Genomic DNA, 9994 nt, shown 5'->3' on the forward strand with positions numbered 1-9994 from the left:
TACTTTCCAAATAGTAAACCTTTGCCAGGTGCTTTTTTCAAATACTTCAGGATACGAAAGACTGCATCCATATGTTCTTCACTAAGACAATGCATAAATTGACTAACCACACTCACAACATAAGTAATATCAGGTCTAGTATGAGAGAGATAGATTAACCTTCCTACAAGACGTTGATACCTGCTTTTATCAGTAGGAATTTGGTCATAATGAATGGCGAGTCTGTGATTCATCTCAATGGGTGTCTCCATCGGTTTGTAATCCAACATCCCGGTTTCAGCAAGCAAATCAAGGACATACTTCCTCTGTGAGAGTGAAATCCCTTTTTTAGACCTTGCAACTTCAATACCCAGAAAATACTTCAGTTGTCCTAGATCCTTCATTTCACGACAAATACTTCTACAATTCATTTATTTCCTTCAGATCATCTCCTGTAACGATCATGTCATCAACATTCACAATTAGAGCTGTAATCTTACCATCCTTGTGTTTGATAAACAAGGTATGGTCAGAATTGCTCTGTTTGTACCCAAAAACTTTCATTGACTGCGTAAGTCTTCCAAACCAAGCTCTTGGAGACTGTTTCAGGCCATACAAAGCCTTTTTCAGTTTACACACCTTCCCAACATCTTTGGGATGGTTCTTCACACCTGGAGGCATATCCATGTATACTTCCTCCTCCAAGTTCCCATTCAGGAGTGCATTCTTCACATCAAGCTGGTGCAAGGACCAATCTCTATTTGCTGCAAGTGAAATTAAAATCCGGACTGTATTGATTTTCGCTACAGGTGCGAAAGTCTCCTCATAATCAATTCTATAACGCTGTGTGTATCCCTTGGCAACCAATCTCGCCTTATATCTATCAATAGTTCCATCTGCATTAAGCTTCACTGTAAACACCCAATGACATCCAACAGTCTTCATTCCAACAAGCATATCAACTACCTCCCATGTTACATTCTTTTGAAGGGCTTCCAATTCTTCATTCATTGCTTTTTTCCATTTTGAATCTTTCAAAGCATCCTGCACGTTACTAGGAATAGATACAGTAGACAATTGATTTATGACAAGTGCATGGGTTTCAGAAAGGCTATGGTTAGACATAGAGTTAGCTATAGGGTATTTAGCATTGGCTTTGATGTCTGGTTCATATTGTTTCTTAGGAACTCCCTTACTAGCTCTTTGTGATTGTCTAGGTTCAAGACTTTCTACCCCAACAGACTCATTAAAGGTTATAGGAGGTACCTGAGGCGGAGCATTCTGATCGAGATCTTCAGTTATTGATGTAGAAGGGGAAATGTCGTGTACTACAGTTTTAGATACATCCGGATCATGTGCTTCTGTCTCTACTGTTACATGATAAATTTCTGCTTCAGGAACTTTAAATCTTTCTTCCAAGTGTTTTAAATTCTCCAAAGACATCAGGATTCCCTTCACCGCCACTCTCCCCCTAAAGGGAAGACTAGGAAACTCCCTTTGAGTAATACGGGTCTGATTCATGGAATGAGACATCAAGAGATATATACATCTTGGCAGTAATCGGATCATAACACCTATACCCTTTCTGAAACTCTACATAACCCACAAAAATACACTTCTTCGCACGAGGATCAAGTTTACTTCGTTCTGGTTGTGGGATATGAACATAAGTTGTACATCCAAACACCCGAGGCTCCAAGTTAGGCATAGATGGGATGGACAAAAGTGTATGGAGTTTCTGATAAGGATTCTGGAACTCAATTACCCATGAGGGAGTATAGTTGATAATATAGGTTGCTGATTTCACTACTTCATCACAATAGGATCGAGGTACATTCATGCCAAGCAAGGAAGCACGAACAACCTCCAACAACTACCTGTTCTTCCGTTATTTTGTTGGGGGGTACCAGAATTGGAGGTTTGATGACGAATGCCAATTAACTGGCAAAATTCAGATATAAGGCCATTCACAAATTCTCCACCATTATCAGACTGAAAGACCCTGATAGATTGTTGATATTGCGTCGTCACCATTTTGTAAAAATCAGTAAACATCCCATATACATCACTTTTGTTTTTCAAGAACGACACCCACGCCATGCGAAAGTGCAATCATCAATAAAAGTCACATAATATCTAGCTCCGTAAAAAAAAAAAAAAAAAAACTTTGGCAGGACCCCAAACATCAGAATGAATTTTCATAAAAGGAACAGGACATCTATTAATACTTGGTGAATATGAAATACGGTGGCCCTTGGCCAGTTCACAAATGTCACAATGAAACTCAGACTCACTAACAACTGAAAATAACTGAGGTTGAAACCTCTTCAAATAACTACAAGATAAATGACCTAACCTACGATGTCATAACCACACAACTTCTTTTGCATTCTCGACCCTATTGACCTGATTAGCTTGCCCCATAAAATTCTTTTGTTTCTCGCCAGTTTCTGTCAAATCTAGGTAGTACAGTTTCCCCTTTCTAAGACCATAACCAAGAATCTATCGAGTTAGAATGTCCTGAAAAACACAGAAAGATGGATAGAATGTCACAGTACATGCAAGTGCAAGGATAATTTGACAAACAGACAATAGGTTATAGGCAAGGGATGGAACAACTAAGACAGATTCAAGAGTGAGGGTTTTAGATAACTCAATAGACCCTTCTCCGCTAACCGGAGTTGGAGTACCATCAACAGTAGAAACAGCGGTCTGAGGTGAAGTTCTAAGACATTTCACAAGGTTAGGGTCATTTGTCATATGGTCAGATGCACCTGAATCAATTATCCATGTACTATTCGAAATAACCTTACCATTCATACCTGATTGCGCAACACTAGCCGAAGCATTACCTCCATTCACAACATTAGCAATGGCGGCCTTGCTTAAATTCTTTCGTAGCCTCTTCGAGAAGTCCCACAAATCGGGATAACAAATCACTTCATAACATCTCTCCTTGCTATGACCCAAATCTCTGCAAACACCACACTTTTTATCTGCTCAAGGATTTGATTTACCTTTAGGATGGCGTGGAGGACCAGAAAAACCTGGAGGAGTTGTCTTGCTATGAACAGCCAAGACAGAGGATTCAATTGATACAAAGCGCCCCATAGCTTGTTTCTCAGATTGTACTTTACAAATGTAAGCATAGCTTTGTTCCAAGGAAAATTTAGGTTCTTTCTGAAAGATCTCTCCACGCACCGGATCATACTCCTGATCTAGTCCACGTAAAAATATATGAACACGCATTATGAACATCGTAGACGTTTCATGGACTACAACTTCAACACTGTTATTCTGGGAGGTCACCCTCTGATCAATCTCCTGGAACATAGCCACCAATTCGTTGTAATATGAAGGAATAAGTCTCCCAGTCTACTTCGCTTCAAAGCACTTCGTATTCAATTCAAAAATTCGAGTTTCATCAGAGTCATCATAGAAGGTCTTCTCCACAGCCTCCCAAATATCTTTTGTAGTAGGAAGACGAATATAACGGTTCATAAGAGAAATCTCCATAGAATCAATAAGCCAGCTTTTTACCATTTCATTATCTGTTGCCTAAACTTCATATTCGGACGAATTCATAAGCGGTTCAACTTTTGCGCTAGTCAAATAACCAAGCTTTCCCCTTGCTCCAACCGCATCCGCATGAGAGGAGCCCAGATGGTATAGTTGGACTCATCTAATGGAACAGTTTTTGGGAATGCTGAGCTGTCTTGTGGGGTGTAGTGGTGATGAATGATGCTTAAAGAATTGTTGTCAGATTTGGCCCTTGCAGAAAAAAACGAAAAATTTGGGTTTTAGGTTTAGGGTTTGGAAAAAATTTGGGTTTAAGATTCAAAGATTCAAGGATAGTTTGATTAATGGTTGTAATACGCAGTGGATTTCAATAGTTTGGCTCCGATATCATGTAGGACCAGAGGATTCAATTCAATTCAGTGTATATTTACTTGATTGAATTCTAAGAGATTACAATTTTGTTTATATAGAGATTACAAAATAAGAAACAAAACAGTCGGTGGCTTGAGAAACACGGGGCACGGGTCGCGCTCTGTTTGTGCTAGAGACTAGCTGGTCGCTCAATCTATCGATATCCCATCGCCGAGAGGCGAGGCGCTTCTATACACGCCTTATCTGAGGCGCGGGTCGCGCTCTATACATAAAACAGACAATACAGCTTTCTACATGTCGATAGTGCTCTAATTGATATGTACGCGAAATGTGGGAATATTGTGTACTCGCGGAGAGTGTTTGATCGGATCTCGGAGGAAGACTCTGTCATCTGTAACTCAATGATTTCAGGTTATGCTGACCATGGACTTGGGGAGAAGGCTCTTGAAATCTTCCACAGAGTGAAAGAGCCTGATCAAGTCAGTTTCATTGCAATTCTCTCAGCTTGTAACCACGGAGGCTTGGTTGATGAAGGAATCAAAATTTTTAATAGCATGAAAAACTTCGGTATCGTCCCCAGAGAAGGCCATTATGCGTGTATGGTGGACATATTAGGCAGATCAGGTCGTCTAGAAGAAGCTCTGGAATTAATCAGGACAATGCCAGTGAAAGCCACGATTGATGTCTGGGGGGCACTGCTTGGTGCATGCAAGACCCACTCTAATTTGGGAGTAGGCATTTATAGTGGAACCCAGTTAATGGGATTGAGCTGTGAGAACCCGGGTCACTATGTGATGTTATCAAACATATTGGCTGATTGTTACAGATGGGAAGAGGTGGAAGTGATGAGGAAAAAGATGAATGAGAGGGGAGTGAAAAAGGGAGCTGGTTATAGCTCGATTGAAGTGGACAAGAGAATCCATTCCTTTGTTGCCAATGAGAAAACACAACATCCAGAATGGGGGAGTCTGCTCAGGGTGCTGAGGAGGTTGAATGTACAAATGAAGGTGATGAGTTGACATCTCAAGCAATAGCCCTACTCATTGAGATGCAATAGTTCTATTCCTTTCATGGATGTCCACTTTATTTCATTTTTAATCATCCAAAAGAATGTGATTGGGTGGTTAAGGCAATTCAGTGAAGATATGCTTTCTGCTGAAAGCCTTATGAACGTGGAGGATGGAAAGTGTAAACGCTACTTAACAAGTCAGTTAAATAGATTGCTGAAATATCATATAGAATCCATTCTGAGATGGCGTTTTTGCAAGTTGCAACTTTGGATAAAACATGGCAAGGCAAGAATGATCATTCCATGAACGTCCCTCCCAACAGTCGGATGTGACAGAAACCTCTGCCAATATTACTACGACAACCTACCACTTATAGGAACTTCTCCCCTACATCATTAGCTTTTTGCTTCAAATATTCAAGGAACCACAGACCTAAAAGTTCTGAAAGCTACCAACTAACGGTTGTGTGGGTTCGTCATAAGATAGCTGCAACTTTGTATTATTTCCATTCAAACTCAACTCCTTAGCTTCAAGGTCGTCAGAGCAAAGATTGACCAAACAGAGATCTGGAAAAGGTCCTTAACAGACCTTCAAGGGTTCATGATACTGTGGATGAGGTTGATCAAGGGGATAGGTAGCACAATTGCAACAACTGAGTCTGCACTAATTTGGCTGTGTACTAGTTAAAACTTGATTGGAGGAAGGTTTACTTGAAGCAGATGTCCGCAGGCACAGTTTAGGACCCTGAGAGAAACGTCAATATTGATGGAATGAGACTCCACAAAAGCGTGTACCACATTTCCTGGATACCCAACAATCAGTTAAATAGAAATTATATAGTAGATGGTGAAGTTGTATAGATGTTGCCGCTCAGATGGACTTCAGATATTCCAAGTACTACAGAGAAGGACACAGTGGTGCAGTTGCTTTTTGTCGAATGGCGAGAAGATTGAACTGGGTGTTATTTAAGTCCAGATTTTATTTCTAATGGGATAGAGTGCATGATTTCTCCGGGTACCCCTCCCCAGGTTTTTGCTCAAAATAAAACAATGTGCAGACACTTGTAATCGACTACTCGTCTATTTTTCATTTTCAAATTCCTTTTTATGTACTAATACAATACGTCTTTCTGTGGGATCATAATCACAACTATGAGAAAGATGAAGTTGTATGCTTTAGCCATTAAAACTCCTCCCAAGATTGTGCAGGAGGATTTTATATTAGTTAAAGCAACATTTCTGTTCTGAAAGGAAGAAAGTAAAGAAATTCAATAGAATGAGTGTCCATGCTATATAAAACATTTAAAGAAAAAGTGAAGATTTAACCATAGATAGTTGAGGAGGACTCTTGAAGCATTTATCTATGCTATAAAATTTCCTTGCTTTCCTTAGATCATATCTCATAGAACTACATTTATGGAGATCATACTTAGATTCAAATTGTATATCATAGTCTCACACTTTCATCTTTAAATCAAGATAGAGGCGCCCTTACAGCGTTACAGTTAATTGATAAATTTGGACAATATAAAAGATTTTCTCGACCCTCAAGGGGGCAATTCCATGTTCATTGTACATAAGCTCAGTACTTACAGAACTGAATTCAGACCGATTTGTATGGTTAAATGTGTTAGTGTGATTGTGAATATATTTGTCCACTGCCCTAAGGTTCAGTGCAGAACCACCATTTATTTAATCATGTATACTGAATGAAGAATTTTAAGGCTAAAACAAGTGCTCATGTTATTCATAATAATTAGATTTCTTGGAATTAACTAGCCATTAAGCCCGACCTAAGGTCGGGCCTGCTACCTTGATAGTCCAATATACGGTTGAATTTTTTTTCTAAATATGTATGTATTTTATGAAAGCTATTAAGAACTTTTAGTTCACGTATAAACTTGCACTTACATACTGAAACGTTAAGTTGTGATGGAAAAAGAATCAATGAATTAGAACGAAAAAATTTGTATTAATTGAACTATTATTTATCTATTACTATTTATCAACGCATGTGTAGTTTATAGTGAAAATGAACGGTGTATCCAGTTAAAAAAATGTAGAAAGAACGTTAAAAGCCCAAAGTTTTCTAATTAGGTGTATCAAATTGAAGTTGTAAAGCATGAAGAAAAAATGTGATTGCATCTTTGCAAGGATAAGCCCAGAAAAATGTCATAGTTGATGTTGGATGCTTACTTTTTGTATATGTTGAACCTTGGACATTTTCTAAATATGTAAGTATTTTATGAAAGTCATTATAAGAACTTTTAGTTCATGTGTAAACTTGCACTTACATACTGAAACGTTAAGTTGTGATGGAAGAAGAATCAATGAATTAGAACGAAAAAATTTGTATTAATTGAACTATTATTTATCTATTACTATTTATCAACGCATGTGTAGTTTATAGTGAAAATGAACGGTGTATCCAGTTAAAAAAATGTAGAAAGAACGTTAAAAGCCCAAAGTTTTCTAATTAGGTGTATCAAATTGAAGTTGTAAAGCATGAAGAAAAAATGTGATTGCATCTTTGCAAGGGTAAGCCCAGAAAAATGTCATAGTTGATGTTGGATGCTTACTTTTTGTATATGTTGAACCTTGGACATTTTCTAAATATGTAAGTATTTTATGAAAGTCATTATAAGAACTTTTAGTTCATGTGTAAACTTGCACTTACATACTGAAACGTTAAGTTGTAATGGAAGAAGAATCAACAAATTGGAGTGAAAAAATTTGTATTAATTGAACTATTATTTATCTACTACTATTTATCAACGCATGTGTAGTTTATAGTGAAAATGAACGTTGTATCCAGTTTAAAAAATGTAGAAAAAACAAAGAAATCTAAGACATAGGATTAATTTATATGCAAATGGAAGATCAGCTCGTTGAGAGTCGCTATTTGTTTTCGAATTTTGAAGCGCACAAGGCTGGTGAAGAAGTATGCATCATTGATATTGTGAAGAACTAAATAAATGTAGCAAAGATGAGAGAAAGAGTTATCTTTCATTCAAATGATGATTGCCCTAAATTGAATACAAACTAAACTTAAATACCTTATAATTGACCCAATCAACTCAACAAATGAGTGACTGAAGCGAAAATGGAAGAGATGGTATTCTTATATCACGAATATGCATGTAGAGTATATTTGAAAGTACATGTAAGTTGAAATTGTACAAAAGCCCCAAATGTACAAAGAACGTTAAAAGCCCAAACTATTATTTAGCTGCTATTATTTATCAACGCATGTGTAGTTTATAGTGAAAATGAACAGTGTATCGAGTTAAAAAAATGTACAAAGAACGTTAAAAGCCCAAAGTCTTCTAATTAGATATATATTTTACAAAAACCCACACTTTGGCCATAGTCGTGTTTGGTCAGAGTATTATTTATTAATAACTTTTTGTTCATGTATAAACTTGCACTGCAGTTTCTAGTGATAACGAACAGCGTATCCAGTTAAAAAAATGTGCAAAGAACGTGAAAAGCCCAAAGTTTTTTAATTATGTATGTATTTTATTAACGCCCAAACTTTGGCCCATATTATGTATTAAGAAATTTTTGTTCATGTATAAATTTGTACAGTAGTTTATAGTAAAAACGAATAGCGTATCCAGCGCAAAAAATGTATGAACAATGTGAAAAGCTCAAAGTCTGCAAATTATGGGGCCTATAGTCAATTAATTTGTTGGACTTTTTAAATTGTTTGGGCCTCATTGTTTATTTTTCAAAAAAACTCAAGTAAAGCCCAGTAGATAACCCATTAGTCGTCTGATGCAAATATTGTTGGGAGTCTCTCTTCCGGTTTCCTCTATCTTCTATTCTTCTCGTCAGTATATCCTTGACCAAAGAAGGTTTAGTTAGTCACTATCTCGATCTTTTTCAAGTACTTTTCTTGAATGGAGCTAGGGTTTTCTTTTATTTTTTTGGTAAAGGTCGTTTTTTTATTGTTTTGTTTTATTTCTCAAAAAACTATATGTAAGTTGTTACTACATGCCAATACTTGTATATTTGAAGGTATGATGTGTGTGTGTTAGAATATTTATGTATGAACATCATAAAACATTTTCTCAAATCCTAAACTAAATGTATGTGTTTATGTTGATACATGATATATTGAATGTACTATTTTTTTTTTAGGTTTTCTTGCAATTTTATCAAAATGGAAGTGTAAGTTGAGTTATTTTTGTTTTATGTTTAAATGTTTATTTTTGTTATGATTACTAATTTCTCTTTCTTTTCTTTTCTTTTTTTTTTTGTAGAGATTGTTCTTGTAAATTTCGTAATTTTTTTTGTTCTCCAAAAGACAAATGGTTCACAAAATCGTATGCTCGATATAATTATGAGTGCATTACTATTTTTGGTTTTTTTGAATATCTCATTAAAAAAATCAAGCAGAAGAGGTGTTGTATATACCGTGGTGAATCTAATATTTACGCGAATAGTGAAACTCATCAGTCAGTTCTAAGGATAATGAACATATTAGATGAGTAAGTTTTATTTATTTATTTCATTTGTAATTTATTTACTTATAATGTTATTAATTTGATGTTTTATTATTATTATTATTATTATTATTATTATTATTATTATTATTATTATTATTATTTTATTTTATTTTCTTTTTCTTTTTCTTTGTGAAGTGTTGGTGTTCGTTCGTATGCTATAAAGATGTTTTGGGTAAATAATGAAGCAGATAATTTATGCGCGTATTATAGGGAAAATTTTGAAGGATTAAGTTTCTTGAACTATATGGAATATTTAGTTGAAGTTCTTACGAAGTATATTGATTTGGATGAATCTGATGAAGAGGTTGTTCCTTTTATATCACCTATTTGCCGTTTTTTTTGTTTTTCTCCTAATTTTTGTTTTGGCTGAATTGAATATTTTATGTTTGATTTGACAGATTTAGTAGTTAATCTGCGTTAGGAGTAAAATGTCAGAGTATGGATTGGGAAGACAAATGTGTCGCTATTGCAAACACAGAAATGGATAGGAAAGTCGAAGGCTGAAGGGCTAGCTGTGGATATTTTTAAGAAAGACCAACTGATGTTTTGTTAGTTTTAGAAAGTTGGTGTTAGTTTTTTGGTGTTTGGATGGCTGTTCTTTTCG

The 9994-nt window shown here is 36.0% G+C and overlaps 1 pseudogene; it reads left to right on the top strand.

Annotated features, from left to right (window-relative positions):
• The first annotated feature begins 4187 nt into the window (after positions 1-4187).
• LOC147518693 (pentatricopeptide repeat-containing protein At1g56690, mitochondrial pseudogene) lies at positions 4188-4889 on the top strand (annotated as a pseudogene).
• Positions 4890-9994: the final 5105 nt, after the last annotated feature.

Source organism: Coptis chinensis, chromosome 2 (assembly GCF_015680905.1).
Source record: "Coptis chinensis isolate HL-2020 chromosome 2, ASM1568090v1, whole genome shotgun sequence".
In the NCBI taxonomy this organism is placed as follows: domain Eukaryota; kingdom Viridiplantae; phylum Streptophyta; class Magnoliopsida; order Ranunculales; family Ranunculaceae; genus Coptis; species Coptis chinensis.